We start from the raw sequence: 9829 nt of genomic DNA, 5'->3' as shown, positions 1-9829 counted from the left end.
AACTTTTTAGTATTTCACATTTTTAAAAGAATATATTTTATTGCTATTTTACAGAGAGGAAGGGAGAGAGACAGAGTTAGAAACATCGATGAGAGAGAAACATCCATCAGCTGCCTCATGCACACCTCCCACTGGGGATGTGCCCGCAACCAAGGTACATGCCCTTGACCAGAATCGAACCCAGGACCCTTCAGTCTGCAGGCGGACGCTCTATCCACTGAGCCAAACCAGCCAGGGCTAGTATTTCACATTTTATACATTTTACTTTGAGTTAATATTGAGGAAAAGTAAGTTTTCTAGTCCTGTTTAGTTGACTCACTGTTGTATTTATAGCAAATTGGCATAATTTTAGCTTCTGGTTTCATGTGCTACTAAAGGTAAATGCAGTAAATATCCCAAAGTCAAATTTGAAATCTGAATTCCCATAGTTAATGATTAACCAGAAAAGTTTGCCCTCTATGGTTTTCTTTCTTTTTGTAGGTTTGGATGATTGAAAACATTTATTTTTAAGAATATATGCACATGAACTTAATCAAATATTAATATATCCCTGAATATAGCCATTTAATAATAAATTCACTAGGTGATTCCAACTAATTTTAATTTTAAACACTGCAAGGTAAAATAATATCAAAGTTGGGCCTCTTAAGTGTAAGCCCCCTCTTTTGTGTTCCTAATTCAGTCTTCTTTCCATTATGCTCAGTACATCTTATTTTTGTTGAAATTTCAAGACAGTTACCAAAATCAATGGAAAAGAATATACCCAAGGATATATTGATTTTTAGAGAGAGTAGGAGAGAGGGAGAGAGAAACATTGATGTGAGAGAGACACATTGGTTGCCAAGGAGCAACCAAGTATGTGTCCTTGAACAGGAATCAAACCCTCAACCTTTTAGTGCTCTGGCCAATACTATACACAGACAGACTGGCCAGAGCAAATGCCAAATATTTTTTAATGTTTCTTTGTACATATATATTCAGTGAAGACTAATCCAACCACATGGCCAAGTATTGCTTAACAAAGGTGTATCAGTTTTCTTAGGGAAATGAACAAGGTTACATGATCCATGTCTTCAATTAAGGCATTTGATTAAAAAACAATTTTGAATAATGAACCCTGCAGTACTTTATTATAGACATCCGAAGTATCAATATTTGGAGAGTGCCGTTTTAACCAGTTGTAGGTCCATTTCATTCTTTAAGTATGGAGTAATTATCAAGTACAAGGCTCTGGGGATACAATGGAGACTATGATCCTTCAGAGCATTAGACAACCTTTTCAGTGTCATTTTCAAAAGAAATTTTTAAAAAATATATTGATTTTTCACAGAGAGGAAGAGAGAGGGATAGAGAGTTAGAAACATCGATGAGAGAGAATCATCGATCAGCTGCCTCTTGCACACCCCCTACTGGGGATGCGCCTGCAACCAAGGTACATGCCCTTGACCGGAATCGAACCCGGGACCTTTCAGTCCCCAGGCCGACACTCTATCCACTGAGCCAAACCGGTTCCGGCTCAAAAGAAATTTTTAAAGTACAGTATGTTGGGTTACAAAGGGAACCAATCCTATCTAATAAAGTGGGACTATATTAATAGATTGTCATGCCCTCATAAAGATGGCGGTGTCCACAGCCAATAAGGGGATATGCTAATTTACTGTCATAACTAAAAGATGGCGGCACCCAGTCCTTTTAGCCCCACTAGGTCAAAAGGCACACAGCACAACTGGGCCGACCCCCAGGGGTTCCAGCTGCTTTGCACAACTGCCTCCAGTGTCCCTCAGTCTCCTCAGCAGCCCAGGGCCAGCCTGAGGCACAGGCAAGCCTTGGATATTGGCTGCTGAGCCATCCAGGGCCACCCAAGTTTCAGGTAACCAGAGCAGGCCGAGGCTTGTGTTGCTAGCAGTGGCAGCAGTAGAGGTGTGATGGTGTCACCTTCCCCTGATTGCTGGGTCACCTCCTGCCCCTGAGGGCTCCCAGACTAAAGGGCTCCCAATACTAGAGACCCATGCATTGGGTCTCTAGTATTGAAATAATTATCAAAAATTGAAATTTGTGGTATACTTTATTAACTCATTAAGATCTAGCACTGGCTGTAATTTTAACATTGAACATAAAATACTTGAAGTTGTCAACATTTTCTGAGGACACTACTCTGGTCTCCTACATTCAAATTTTTTTGAAGTTATTAAAAATGGAGATGTGACTTTTTCCCATCCAAGTTCATGGACCCCCTGAAATCTATGACCCCTGTAATGACAGGAACTTTCTCTTTTTTACTGTTGAATCTAAGGCCTGATTAAAAGAACTTCAGGGACCTGTTCACTGGAAAACTTGTGATGCCTTGCCTCCATTTCAAAGTCAAATTATACCACAAAGTGGATTTAAGGAAGGTCTCATATTTCTCATGGTGGAGACAGACACTTTTTAGGACTTACCTCCTTTTGTTTTATTAGGAACAGGCAGGGAAAGTGACTGCAAGTGGTCCCACTCGGGTGTAAGCTCCATGAGGTAAGGTTGTGTAGTGTTTTCATTGTAGCTGGTGGTACTGCAAAAGCCCAGGAAAGTGCCTGGCACACCCACCAGGTTTATCTTCACCTAATCAGTCTCAATTCTGGTACCTCCCTACACACTGCTCAAACATTTCAGCATTAACCTACCTCCACTGTGGAAAGTAAGAAACCTCTTAGACATTCAATAACTAAATGAGATAGGTACTGTTACAAGTATATTTTTAGCTACTGTTTTCATTCAACTGTACTAGAATAAGAATCACCTCTGTTTTTAAAAAAATGTTTTTATTAATTTCAGAGAGAAGGGAGAGAGAAACATCGATGATGAAAATCATGTTTACCTCCGGCAGGACTCACACTGGGGACCAACCCTGCAACCGGGCATGTGCCCTGTCCAGGAATTGAACTCTGACCTCCTGGTTCATAGGTTGGCAGTCAGCCAGCCACACTTGTTTTGGGTCACCTACATTTTTAAATTAAGGCACAAATCTGCTTAAGTTTATCCATTAACAAGTAGAGGAATGAAGACTAGAACCATAAGTACACAGATAATTTAAAAAAAAAAAAAAAAAAGACTAGAACCCATGCTCTGGCTAGGTAGCTCAGTTAGAATGTCCTCCAAATACACCAAGGTTGTGGGTTTGATCTCTTGTTGGGGCACATACAAAAACAACCAATGAATGTATAGATAGGTGGAACAACAAAAGTGTTTTTCCCTCTAAAATCAATAACAAAAAAGTAGAACCCAGGTTGTTGACATTTAAGATCTACATAAGAACTGCGACTAGTATCTTTTAGGGAAAATGAGAAAGTAAATGTCCCAGACATAAGTTTATCTCCCATTTGGCGAAGACTACAAATACGTTGTGTTCTTTCCCCACACATTTCCCAAGGAAATAAAACAGCCATATGAAACAAAGGCCATATGGTGAAACAAAAGTTCCATAACTATTTAAAGCAGGTTTTTTAAAAATAATTAAGTTGGAGTTCATCCTGCAATTTGCTCTGCCTTCACATTGTACTTGGTATTTTTTCTACCCTCTAAAAATTTCAAGGTTTCTGGGGTTTGTGCTGGTAATTTACAGCTGAAAGGATTTAATAGCTCTTCTCCCTCTCCACCCCTTATGGATATCAGTTTGTTTCCACGTAGCTTATATAGAAAGCTATAAAGCAGTTAAGACAGAAACATTGAACTGAAAAAAAAATATTGAAGAGTGATTTTCAAGCCCTTTTGATCCATGTGGGGCGCAGTAGGCCAATATCTAAATTAACACATCAGTATTTGTCAACCACCAAGGCATTGGGAGAGGCACCTCTCACAGACACCAGAGAGCTGTTACTGGACAGCGCCCTGAGTCATTGGGAGAGGGCTGTCCCAACCTCGATCCTATCTTCTCATATAAATGAATTTATACAAGAGACCATTGTGTTATAAGAGCCAATTAAAATAATTCAAGCACGCAACTTTATTTAAAAAAGCAAAAAAAGCAAACATATACATCTGGTTTATGAAGTGCAGATGGGCTCTCAGCTAATCAAGAGTTGGTTGGGGGCCCTGATCGGCTTGGCTTAGTGGATAGAGCGTCAGCCTGGGGACTGAAGAGTCCCAGGTTCAATTCTGGTCAAAGGCATGTACCTTGGTTGCGGGCACATCACCAGTGGGGTGTGTGCAAGAGGCAGCTTCTCTCCCATCGATGTTTCTAGCTCTCTATCCCTCTCCCTCTCTGTAAAAAAAAAAAAAAGGTTGGGGATCTGAGGTGTTATCTACCCTCCTGTCTATAGGGTTCAAAATTTCTTTGCTGAGTATTTTTATAAAGATTAATTCCCAAGGTCCCTTTTTGTTGTGGCCTTCCCAGAATTCGTGAGAAGCACCTGGCAACTTTATCTTGTCGAGCCTTGAGACTGTTGGCTTCTCTGCGAAGGGAATAAAACCCCTGTTTTTCTTTTCCCCCTTCCTTTCTGCATTCTCTCCTCTGGGAGGTTTTTAACCATTTGCTCTCAAGTTTCGTTGGCTGGAAAGATAGGCTTGTTAGTTACAAACTGGCTGTAAATTGGCCACACTTGCCTTATTTTAACCTCTGTTAACCTACTCCTCCTGCTCTGGAATTGTAATACAGTATAAGGACCTTATTGCCATTCTAAATGCCAAGGATTTCTGAATTCTGCATCACACTTGGTCCCAAGGGTTTAGGATAAAAGATTGTCCACCTATAGTTGCTTCCTTTTCAAAATAATCATCTGGGTGATTTGGTACTAAAAGCATAAACACTGCAATGTGCCCTAGACTTTACAGAACCTTAATTTTCAGTGTTATTTTTTAACTTGTAGTTCTTATGCAGGCCACATGACACAGTTTTTTATTTTGAAAATAATTGTGGACATACTGCATCATTTAGTACTTGACCTGGAAGAGGTAGAACCAGTGACTAATTGTGGGCCAATGAGAGAAAAGCCACCTCTAAAATTCACAGTGCTCTTCGAAAGCTGATTGCCATGTCTAGGACAACTTGATCCTACCCTCTAACTCCCTGTTAGTACAAAGTTGCAAAATGACTGGCTCATAAACTAGTAAGTTGTCTTTGGTGGCCAGATGTTACCTTTGCCTGGAGTTAATAATACACTCTTCTGCCTGGCACTTACACAGTAGATATGCAGCAAATAGTTTGTAAACAAGTTGCAAGTTGTTAAATTATAAAACTAACAGATTGTTTAGTCCTGTAACACTTAAGTTTATTTTCTAAAGGAAGCCTGCAAAATTACTCCAGAATGACTGTGTTGGTGACAGTAATTACTGTTTTCTTTTGGGATCTGATTCTTCATGTAAAAATTTTTAAGATGCAGGTTTGTCAATGGCTGTTCCATCCTTAATTTCTTTTAAAACACACACACACACACACACACATATACTCCGCAATTAGATAAAGTATTTTTAGATAAATTACCTCCATTTGGTCTGTTCTGTCACCCAGTAAGGTTTTTTTTTAATCATCAGCCACAGTTCTATGAAGGGATATTAAAGGGTCTCCTGTTGTACATTATAGCACTAATGTTCATAATAGAACATTAAGATAGGTTGAAGGTTTCTATCATCAGTCTACACTTAATCTTGCCCTCCTCTGCCTCATATTTCCCACTTGTTTATATACCATTAACTATATTGCGAGTACATAGTATGTTGTTAAATTCCTTTGAGAGCAGGTACTATACCATATTTTCATATTTCCTTCTTTGTTTAAAACACTTGTTTCTTCAGCAGATATTCATTGAGTATCCACTAGGTGTCAGATATACTAGGCAGATTCTGGGGACATCAAGATAACTAAGCACAGACATGCCCTTAGGAGGCTAACAGTTGGGGTGGGGGGTGGGGAATAGATCTGTAAGCCAAAAAAGCTGCAGTATAATATGTTGTAATGGAGTAGATTTCCTGGTTTAAGAGAACTAACAACCATCATTTCCAAAAATATCTCCCCAATAAGGCAATTTTCTCTGCAACCAAATTTCTACCATTATAATATCATTTTTTATAAAACTACTATTGCCTCTGGGCAGGAGAACTAAGGGTTAGTAATGAGCTTTGAAATTACTTTTTCCCCTTTTAAAAATGTTCTGTTAATTTAAAATTTTTAATACAGTAAGACTTATTCTTTTGATGTATAATTCTATTCTTTTAAACAAATGTATAGAGTTGTATGATCACTGCCATAGTCAAGATATAGAATAGTTTCATTACCCCCCAAAATTTATTGTACTGCCCCTTTTATAAATTGTGTTATAGTAAAAAAAAAAATAATAATTTTTCAAAGAGTAATGTTTGTTCCATGTACAACTTTTTTTTTATACAAAAAAAGGCATTTGGGCAGCATCTTTTCTAATAAGCCTCTATAGAAATACAGATACCCAAAGAAGGGCTAAATAGCCCTGGCCAGTTTGGCTCAGTGGATAGAGCATCAGCCTGTGGGCCAAAGGGTCCATGTTTGATTTCAGTCAAAGGCACGTACCTTGGTTGCAGACTCCTCCCCAGCCCAGGCCCTGGTAACAGGAGGCAACCAATTGATATGTTTCTCTCACATTGATGTTTCTGTCTTTCCCTCTCTCATCCACTCTCTCTAGAAAAAGCATGGGAAAATATCCTTGGGTGAGGATTTAAAAAAAAAAAAGGGGGAGGGGGGGCCTAAATCATTACACTATTGTTATGTGTACCTTAGTTTATAGATCAAACTATTGAAAAGTTTCACAAAAGGTGTATGTAGTGTAAGTGTGTTAGGTTAGAAAGCAGATGGGGTCAGTGGAGGGAGTTGGAGATTAGGGTTTGACAGTATGTTCTGAACAGTGTGCATGCAACGATATATACGGGAAGTGTGTTTTGAGTAGTATTAAGAGCTCTTGGTTCTCAAAGACAGGGGGCACCAAAGAAAGGAAATGAGCCCTGAAAAGGGCTGTCCTTCGTGTGAAGTTTGATCTGGCTTTCTCTGAGATACAGAACTGAGATTCCAGTACTGACTTGAAAAGTCACTTCCCCTTTCTGTGATTCAATTTCATTATTGTAGTAAATAAGGTTAGATTAATTCTATTCCAAAGTCCAATTCAGTGTTCTCCAATTACAAGTAAAACCGTGTGTGTGTGTGTGTGTGTGTGTGTGTGTGTGTTTCCCAAGTTTCTGTCTACCAACTTTTTTTTTTTTTTTTTAGAATATGTTTATTAAAGTTGGGGAAGTGAAACAAGGGAGGGCTTAGGGTAGAAGAAGCAACAGACAGACTAGGCAGGGCTGCTTTAGCTCTCTAGAAACATTATGGGAAAGAAGTAAGCCAAGGCAAGGCCACTGTCAGCTCACTGGAGAGTCAGAGAAAAGGGACCTTGGGGACAGAGTCAGGGGGTTAGCCCAGGATGAGCTGCTGCTGCTCATCGCTCCCTGTAGAGTTTAGGAGATGCACGCCTGTGGGGAAAGGGGAGTGGGAAGGATAAGCAAGGGCATGCTCCCAGGAGGGAGTACCTACTCTGTCCTCCAATTTTAACTGAGGAGACACATGTAGATGACAAAACCAAATGCTAGCAAGCATTATGATCTCATAAAATTTCATGTAAATTGCCTGGCCAGGTAGTTCAGTTGCTTAGATTATCGAATCCAAGGTTGTGGGTTTAATCCCTGGTTAGGGCATATACAAAAAGCAACCAGTGAATGCATAATTAAGTAGAACAATAAATCCATGTCTCAATAATTTTTTTTTTTATTTCATGTAAGTTGCTGTCAAAAGTTGCAAAGTTAAGGTTGATCTGAACTGGACACCAGTGATATAGCTCCCTGATCCTCAGCCTTCTCATTTATAGAATGGCTGTATATACTTTAATGTTCCCTGTAGTTCTCATATGTTACAACTGTGAAACCTGTTAAAACTTACCAGTGTTGCTTCTATTTTCATTTCCTCTGGGTCTGCACCTGTTCTGATTTTGAATATTTTAGTTTATTTTTATTAGCCACTATTCATGTAGTACCTTCTATGGGTCAGAGCTTTTAATGTAAGGTAGTTGACCCTCATTACTTAAAGGCTTTTATAGTGCTGCCATCCTTTTCAGATATACAGATACAGGAAAATCACACTATGCCTCCTATTCCCATCTTGGATAATATAGTTAGTCGTAAGGCAAGATTTTCTTTCAATGAATATTAAAAGTAGCACAAAGGCCCTGGCCAGTGTGCTCAGTGATTAGAGTGTCAACCATGCATTGAAGGGTCATGGGTTGGGTTCCCAGTCAAGGGCATGTACTTGGGTTTCAGGCTAGAGCACTTGTCCCAGTCAGGGGCATGTGCGGGAGGCAACCAATCCATGAGTCTCTCTCACATGGATATTCTTCCCTCCCTCCTTCCCTTTCACTCTTGGTCTAAAAATCAAAGGAAAAAATATCCTTGGCTGAGGATTAACAATAACAAAAAGTAGCACTAAAGAAGGGGAGATGTATGTTTTAAACTGATAAGTGAGGGGAAATGAACTAATGGTTGATAGCTTATTGTTAGGCACTTTATAAATATCTATCTTTTTTCAGGTGATTGAGATAAGCAGATAAGAAATCACAGAGCCTGCTTGTTTTGATAACAAAAATGAGAAAAACTTCATTGAAAATTTTCAGAATATTTGTTTTCACGTTATTCTCTACTGTGAGGGCACAGAAGGCATGGTGCTTTATGTAGGGTTTGACAGATACGTGTTGAATCAATAGGGATTTTTCTCATACCCTAAAGTAGTGGTTCTTAGGGTCCATTAACCTCTTATTATATTAGAAAAGCTGTGGCCCTATTTAGGATGTCACCTCCTCCATGCACACAAAAAGGAACAACCTTCTTCTTTTTTTTTTTTTAATATATTTTATTGATTTTGTACAGAGAGGAAGGGAGAGAGATAGAAAGCTAGAAACATCGATGAGAGAGAGTCATCGATCAGCTGCCTCTTGCACACCCCCTACTGGGGATATGCTCGCAAGCAAGGTACATGCCCTTGACCGGAATCGAACCCGGGTCCCTTCAGTCCCCAAGCCGACGCTCTATCCATTGAGCCAAACCGGTTTTGGCAAAAAAAAAAAGGAACAACCTTAACCACTTTACATCTGTGCAGGTATTTGGAATGCTTTTAGCCCCTCTACAATCCTTTCATGACTGGTTAAAGTAAATGCTGTCTAAGGTTTTTAAAGTACATGTAGCTCTTATATAAAATTCTCAGAACCTAATATAGTCCAGATGCTTACCTAAACAAGACTGAGTCTAATCAGGCTTGTTACGGAAGAAACTTGAGTTGTTTACTATTGTTCTTAAACTGGGAAACAGGGAGTTTTGATCAAATAAATTAATGTTTGAGCACTTGCTCTGTGGCAGTTTTAATTTTGCACAAAAGCTTTCTAGGTGAGAGTGAGTCTCCTTTGTTCTGTTACCCAAGGCTTCACAATTACAGATTACATTTAATCTCTTCCTGTAAACAAAGTTACAGAAGTTTCTTAATATTTATAACAACTCTGTAAAATACTGTTAATATTGGTATCCCTAATTTATCAATAAGAAATTTGGAATGTTAGGAGATTAGAGCCCTAGCTGGTTTGGCTCAGTGAATAGAGGGTCAGCCTGCGGACTGAAGGGTTCCTGGTTCAATTTCCAGTCATAGGCACATGCCTGGATTGCGGGCTTGATCCCCAGTAGGAGGCATGCAGGAGGCAGCCAACCAATTTTTTTTTCCTATCATTGATGTTTCTATCTCTCCCTCTCCCTTCCTCTCTGAAATCTATAAAAATATATTTTTTAAAAAAGAGATTGGAAAATTTGTCCAACAATA

The 9829-nt window shown here is 39.2% G+C and overlaps 1 long non-coding RNA gene across 1 annotated transcript; it reads right to left on the bottom strand.

Annotated features, from left to right (window-relative positions):
* Positions 1-3484: 3484 nt before the first annotated feature.
* On the bottom strand, positions 3485-9161 carry LOC311628241. The gene is made up of 2 exons (XR_014795983.1): positions 9098-9161; positions 3485-8847 (listed from the first exon to the last, which is right to left on the bottom strand). It is a non-coding gene; the product is annotated as an uncharacterized lncRNA (long non-coding RNA).
* Between the last annotated feature and the right edge of the window lie 668 nt (positions 9162-9829).

This window comes from Pipistrellus hanaki (assembly GCF_964339955.1).
Source record: "Pipistrellus hanaki genome assembly, chromosome: 9".
NCBI lineage: Eukaryota > Metazoa > Chordata > Mammalia > Chiroptera > Vespertilionidae > Pipistrellus > Pipistrellus hanaki.
The sequence above is the reverse complement of the archived record's forward strand: the minus strand, read 5'-3'. Positions and strand labels throughout refer to the sequence as shown.